A 7,070-nucleotide genomic window follows, 5' to 3' on the forward strand; every position below is an offset into this window, starting at 1 on the left:
TTTCCAAGCTGAAGAGCCAGCGCTGTCCGAAGATGTTTCTGTGGTCATGTACCCGGTATGACTAGACGCCGAGGTGCATGGAATGCTGTTACCTTCCCACCGAAGCGGTACCTATTTATCTACTTGCAATTTCTTGCTTTCGAACTGCTAGGTTGGCAGGAGCTGGGACCAGAGATGGGAACTCACTCTGTCAGGCAGGAACTCAGGACTCAAACTGCTGAACTACCAACCTTCCGGTCTGCAATTCAGTGTCTTAACCACTGAGCCACCGCAGCTATTGGTATAGTATTCATGAGATCAGTGGTATCTCTATTCCAGATAAGAAACTGTCAAAAGGCTGCAAACCTGTGTGCGCTTTCTTGGGAGTAAAAAAATGAGGGATTCCTACTAGTGAGTGAACAGGAAGAGCATCAGGCTGAATGGGGTACAATGCAGTCCTACAAATGTTTTTGTAGGGATTAAGTCCCACTGAATAGCCCTGAGAAGGATTCTGAGTAGGTCTGCTTAGGATTGCTTTTGTAGAAACTTTCTTAAAGCCTTAAAGTATTAAGGTTGCCAGCTCTAGGTTGGGTAGGGATGCTAGGTGGGACCTGGGGATCCCCCAGAATAACAATTTATTTCCAGGCTACAGAGACCAGTTCCCCAGGTGAAAATGGATGCTACGAAGGGTGGGCTCTGTGGCATTGTACCCCACTGAGGTCCCTGTCCTCCCCTGGCTCCACCTCCAAATCTCCAGGAGTTTCCCAAACTGGATCGGGCAACCCTACCCCCTGCCAGTGGCCAAGGGAGACCTGGCAATCAATCCGACCTCCCCAGACTCCACCCTTCCCAGTCTCCACCCCCCAAATCTCCAAGTATTTCCCAACCAAAGCTGGCAACCCTAAAGTTGGGAAACTCCTGCAGATTTTGGGAGTGGAGCCTGCAGAGGGTGGGGCTTGGGGAAGAGAGGTACTTCAGGGGGGTGTAATGGGCATAATGTCACTTCCAAAGCAGCCATTTTCTCCAGCGGTGACCTGGAGACCAGATGTAATTCCAGGATATCTCCTGGACCCACCTGGAGACTGGCAACCTTATGTGGGTTCACAGTCTGAAACAACAACTGCCCGTCTTGATTTAAAAGCTCTTTAAAGCAAAATCCCTGATCCTAGTCAAAGGGCACAAATTTTCAAGGCTAGAAAGAGATGGCCAACGTGGTTTAAAAAATATATATATAATTGCCGTTTCCGATTTGGATGAATCTGTTCCATATCAGAATTAATCCTGCATGCTTTTGCAGGCTTTGGTTATGATTGACCCATCTGTCTTTGTACTCATGCTGAGAGGAACAGCAGGACGGTGAGACAAGGACAGCAATCCTAAGTAGGTCTACTCAGGAGTAAGTCTCCTGTTGTTCAGTGGGGCTGTACTCTCAGGATTGCAGTCAAGGTCACTCAAGTTGTGGAGAGGATTTTTCCGTGGCGCATTCCTCACCACGGTACACCTCCTGGAGCCATGTGTCCAGTCCCCGTTTCTTTACGTCTGCCGTGCACAGCAGGTGAGGTCATAACCTCCGCTGCCCTTCCTTCTGAAACGTGACTCTGATGTCACATCACGGCTCAGGCGCCTGAAGCTCACGAGGTCCCAACCAGGTCTGGAACTACTGAGGACCACCCCCATCCTGTAAGAAAAAGCGGTTTGGGAATATTTTAATTCGATAAACCCACTTCTCTAGGAATCAGGGGGGATCTGCGAGCGTGTTTAATTGGAAACGATGCGGACGCCCGTGGGGTCGACTGTTAATCGGCCCACACAAAGTAAACGCGTTTGTCCAGCCGAACGCTGGAGGACTTGACAGCAAGATCTCCTGCCTCTCGACCCACTGTGCGTCGGCGGGGCTCGCTCCTGTGTCAAGGACTACAGATCTAGCCCAATGAAAACAAGAGTCTGTGGTGAAGGGGGGCGCAGTCTTAAAGACTGACAAAAACCACAGCCCAGTTTAGGCTGGAATAAATATTGTAACCCTCCAAGGGGTCCCTGGGGTCTGCACCATCCACCCGTCTGGAATGATCCTGCTTGAAACAATTCATTTTCCTGCGGCTGCCGGGCGTCCTGCCTCTTGCCGGGCGAAACATCATCGAGCTAATTACAGATGAGCTAGACGGCGCCGCCGGCCGCCTCCCGCCTGTCCTTCTTCCTCCAGCTTCCCCCGCCCACTTTTGTGGGCGGAAGGGGCGTCGCTTATCGCCGCCTGGGATGGAGGCGTGTGCGCACTGGGCCGCCACCGCCGCCGCTTGTAACGCAGTAGCCTAAGTACATTACAGCGCAGCGGCTGAGTGCCGTCGCCGCCCTCCTCTCCCGGGATCCAGCTTCTCTGCAGTCTAGCGGGGGCAGGTGGGCAAAATCGGGGAAACTGGGACGAGAAAGGGCCGAAGAAGGGGGACGATGCGACGCGGGGCGCAGCCCGCAGCCGGGGTCAGTGGCGTTGGGAGCGGTAGCCCTTGGGCGCCCGGTGAGGGGCATGACTTGGCACTTCCCAGCTTCGGGAGTTCAGCCGAGACAGCCCAGGAGCGGGGAGGGCATCGTCGGGGAAGGTCGGGACCTGGGGGGCGCTTTGGGGTCCTGTCGAAGCCTGCCTAGGGGGTGTGTGTGTTTGTGCCTTCTGGTGGCTTGGGGAAGTGGGGGCCGTTTAGTTCCCAGGTGAGTTCCGGCGCTCTGTGCCAGGGTGGGACGCTGCCGGTGTCATTCATTGCGTGTCGTTTTGGGCGCTCTGCCTTGTCGGGCTGAAGTTGGTCGGAGTTTATAACGGGAGCTGCCTTCTGCCACGACCGCTTTGAGACTGCGAGGTGGTCCTAAGCATGTTTATTTGGGGAGCGCGCCGGTTATTCTCGAGCAAACGCGTCTGGGGCTTGCGCTGCCAAGATTAGGGTCGAGCGTAGAACAAATGGGAACGCAAATACTGTTCGTCGTGCAGTTGAACGCCTGCGGTTTTCTTCTCAGTGTAGATCTGGAAGCCAGGGAGCCAACGCTAGCGAATTTTGCGCCTGAGGCAAGAATATAAAATTGCGCCCCCTATACTTTCATAGTAGTTATTTTGGTAAAAAGGTAAATACATAAATAATGCCAGATAATAACCCAGTGTTTGTTTTAGGCGTGATGCCCTTTTTCCTCAACCCACAGCGTTGTGCGCCGGAGGCATTTCTGTTGTTACAGTTGTTACAGCTCAGATGGAGGCCAGACCATATTGGAGGTCTTGGTGGGTCTCGCTTAGGTTTTGAACACAGCAAACGGCATTAAAGGCCTTCCTTCTCTCTGGCTCACACTCTCAGTTATGAAGAAGATTCTTTGTGCAAAAAGTGCTAGTTCTTTCCTCCTCAGTGGTGCGCATTGTTGCCTTTCTGTGGTAGGGATGTGGCACATTTCCAAGCACTTTTTATGTGCTATATTTCACAGCTGGGAAAACAGGCCTCTCTCTCTAATGTACAAACACTGCTTTCTGTGAGGGCAGTGCTGAAATGCAGCTGCCTGAGAGTCACGGGCACTCAATAGACATGGTAAGTTCCTTAAGGATATATTGGCTGTATTAACTGTTGTTTGTGGTGTGCTGCTCACTGATCAGTGCACATCTTTGCTGCACCACTTTACATTTCCATTACAAGCTGTGAGATCCAGTGTGGTCTGACAGTTGGACTACTGTCTGGGAGATGCGAGCTAGAACAACCATTTTGCCATGGAAGCTTGCTTGGGTGACCTGCCTCAAAGGGTTGTTAGGAGGATACAGTGGCAGAAGGGAAATTAGTGTTGTAAACTGTTTTGGGTCCCCATCGGGGAGAAAATGATGATGATAAAGAGCCAGCAAGTCACAGCTGACTTAGGGCAACCCCATGAAGTTCCCATCTCATGGGCTTTTCAAGGCAAGAGATGAGCAGAGGTGGTTGGTCACTGCTTTCTTCTACATAGCAACCTTTGTTTTCTTTGGTGGTCTCCCGTCCATATATTGACCATGGCTGACCCTGCTTTGCTTCCAAGCTCTGATGAGCTTGGGCTAGTCCGGGCTGTTTAGGCTGCCTTTGGGGTACAAAACAGGCTAGAAATACCTATATAAATATGTGCTGGACAAATTTAGGGTGAGGATAAGGGTGTTCCACTATGAACGTGCAGGACTGAGCCTGACCTGTGAATATTGGAAGTCCGTTATTTCGTTCTGTAAAGGTAAAGGTTCCCTTGCTCGCCACTCATGCAGAGTGCCTAAAAAGGTAAAGGTTCCCTTGCTCGAAAGCCAGTCGAGTCCGACTCTAGGGTTGCGGTGCTCATCTCCGTTTCAAAGCCGAAGAGCCAGCGCTGTCCGAAGAGGTTTCCGTGGTCATGTGGCCGGCATGACTAAACACCAAGGCGCACGGAACACTGTTACCTTCCCACCGAAGTGGTACCTATTCATCTACTTGCAATTTCTTGCTTTCGAACTGCTAGGTTGGCAGGAGCTGGAACCAGAGACGGGAGCTCACTCCGTCATGCGGCACACTCGGGTCTCGAACTGCTGAACTACCGACCTTCCACAGGCTGCAGTTCAGTGTCTTAACCACTTGAGCCACCGCAGCTCCATTTCGTTCTGTAAGATGCGCTTTCTCTCTGCTGATCTGAGATTGCAACCCAGCCCTAAAGCATGTTTATGTGGAAGTAAACCCATGGAATTCGGCATGGTTCATTCCCAAGTAAATGTACCTAGGATTGTGCTGCCAGATTTGCAGTAAGGATTAGAATGGACTGGAGTGCATACTGTCGTCTTGGTCCCCCCCACCCCCCAGTCATTGAATAAGGAAATGATTGATAATATTGGTTGTCTTACAGTGTTGTAAGAATTACTGATATTATACGTTCAAAGTGCCCTGGGCATTCAAATACTGTACAAATTAAAATATCACTATAAAAAAAACCCATTTCATACTGGCAAAGAGCCAAGCCTCCACATCAGTCTTTCCCATTTTGTGATTCTTTTTTAACTGCAGTGTTTGTTTGGTTTTTTAAAAAAATTCCAGGAGGTAAATGCTGCTTCTGTCCTGTGCTGGAGTTTATGTCTAGAACCATTTTTCAGTCAGGGAGAGGCCAATGGACAAGAGCCCCATGCATCAAGTGGACTCCTCCGCTGACTCGCCTGTGGTCTTCCGCATTCTGAAGGGATTTGCAAAGAACGTCAGGCAGATGCTAAAAGGTGGCTATGGCTGGCTTTTTGACAGATTGTGCAGCAGACAATAGGTTGTAAGAGATGGGTGACAGAGCACTTTGCCTCTTCTCTGTCTACTGCTCTCCCCCCTCCCTTTACTGATTATTCATCCTTGTCAAGGTAGCGGCAAAAATGACAAGAGGCAGGAGTTGCTTAGCATTTGAGTTGTACTGTGGCTTGTGTTCTTGCTCAGGTCACCATGCTGGAAGCAACCATTCCCAACCCTTGTCTAGTCAACCAGACATCACCTGTGTGCCACTAAGGTTTCTGTATAACCTCACATTTTTCCAACCAGATATATGCCGTCTCTGTCATCTGTAACCTTCTGCCACTTACAGAGACCACTGTACAAATCACACTAGAGACGACTGTCTTCTTAGACTGTTCTACTTACAACCAAAATGAACACACATAACAAATAGTTTTTGCCACCATGCATAAATGACAACTCCACCAGTTGAATAGTGACCTAATAGTTCTTGAAAGTACAAGTCTCCAGATTGATGTGGTCACCAGCTCATGGTGCAGAGAAGAGTTTCCAGAAGAAAGCACGCAATAGACAGCATGAGCTCAGGACTATCTGTAGTGAGAACCAAAGGAGCGGTGACGGCATGCCTAGGTTGCTTTGCCGTTTCTTAGGGCTCCATCATGCTGCTTTTCTTTAGTGATGGAGCTCAACCCAGCTCTGGCAAGATTCAAAATGACACGAAGTCTACAAGTATGTTCCAAGAAGCTAGGATTCAGAGCTTTACAGAAACTATCTTGATGTGTCTATTGAACTCTAGCAGCTGCTGGCCAGAAAGTGGGAGCACTCATTGCATTCGTGTGGGTTCTACATACATTTGTCTATTTAGAGATATACTAGAAATAATGCCCGTTGCGGAAATAAATACAACGGGATCTAGAAAGAGGCTCTGGGAGAGTGCTCTGGCTTTGGGCAAACAGTGTCAGTTTCCTGTGGTGACCTCAGCAGGGTTTAATGACAGAGTCCACTGTTTTCTCCAGAGGGACTGATCTCTGCTACCTGAAGAGCATTTGTATGTTTGAGTTATCTGTAGCCCTCACCTGGAGAGTGGTAACCATTGTTACCCATTCTCCTCTCCCCTATGAGGTATGTTATGCAACTGAAAATCCCAACTGCCTTGCGGGGGGGGGAGTTTGAGGTGTGGAATGGACTGAAGTCCAATCAGCTTCCATATGCAAAAGACCAGGTTGTCGCAGCAGTTGTGGTGTGGGCGGGACCCGGGCTTTGCCTTCTGATTGGTGGCGATATATGCTGAGGAGCAGTGCCATCAGCCATACACTAAGGGAGTGCATTTTAGAATTAGAACTTTGGCACCCACTATTCAATTATATATAAGGAGAGAGATATATATTCCACTTTCTCCCCAGTGAAGACCTAAAGTGACTTACAGCATCATTCTCCCTCCTCCACTTTATCATCACAACAAAAACTCTGTGATATAGAACAGCTGGATTCAAGTCCAGTACCACATTCAAGACCAAAGAGATTTTCAGGGTATAAGGGTTCAAAAATCAAAGTTCTCTTTGTCCGATACCTTCATCGGAGCTTTAACTCTGAAAGCTTGAAACTCTTATTGGACTCTAAAGTGCTACTGGACTCAAATCGAGATGTTCTACTACTACCTTCTGAAACGATCTGTGACGTAGGTTAATCTGAGAAAGTTGGAGTGACTCAAGGTCACCCAACAAGATTCCTTGGCAGAATAGGGGATTTGCAGGGGTCATTTCGTAGAAAAAGAGCTAGGGGAACTCATTAGCATAACTCATTAGCATATGCCACACCCCCTGACATCACCAGAAGTGTGTCATAAGGCCACACCCCCTGACATCACCAGAAGTCTGTCATAAG

The 7,070-nt window shown here is 49.2% G+C and overlaps 1 protein-coding gene across 3 annotated transcripts in view; it reads left to right on the top strand.

The window, feature by feature from the left end:
- The first annotated feature begins 2,233 nt into the window (after positions 1–2,233).
- UBXN2A (UBX domain protein 2A) overlaps positions 2,234–7,070 on the top strand; it is a 32,273-nt gene continuing 27,436 nt past the window's right edge. For all 3 annotated transcript variants that reach the window (XM_015407339.1, XM_015407340.1, XM_015407341.1), the window contains exon 1: positions 2,234–2,370. The gene's annotated coding sequence lies outside the window, so the exon portion shown is untranslated. The remainder of the gene's footprint in view (positions 2,371–7,070) is intronic.

The sequence above is a fragment of the Gekko japonicus genome, unplaced genomic scaffold (assembly GCF_001447785.1).
Source record: "Gekko japonicus isolate JY-2015 unplaced genomic scaffold, Gekko_japonicus_V1.1 scaffold239, whole genome shotgun sequence".
In the NCBI taxonomy this organism is placed as follows: Eukaryota; Metazoa; Chordata; class Lepidosauria; order Squamata; family Gekkonidae; genus Gekko; species Gekko japonicus.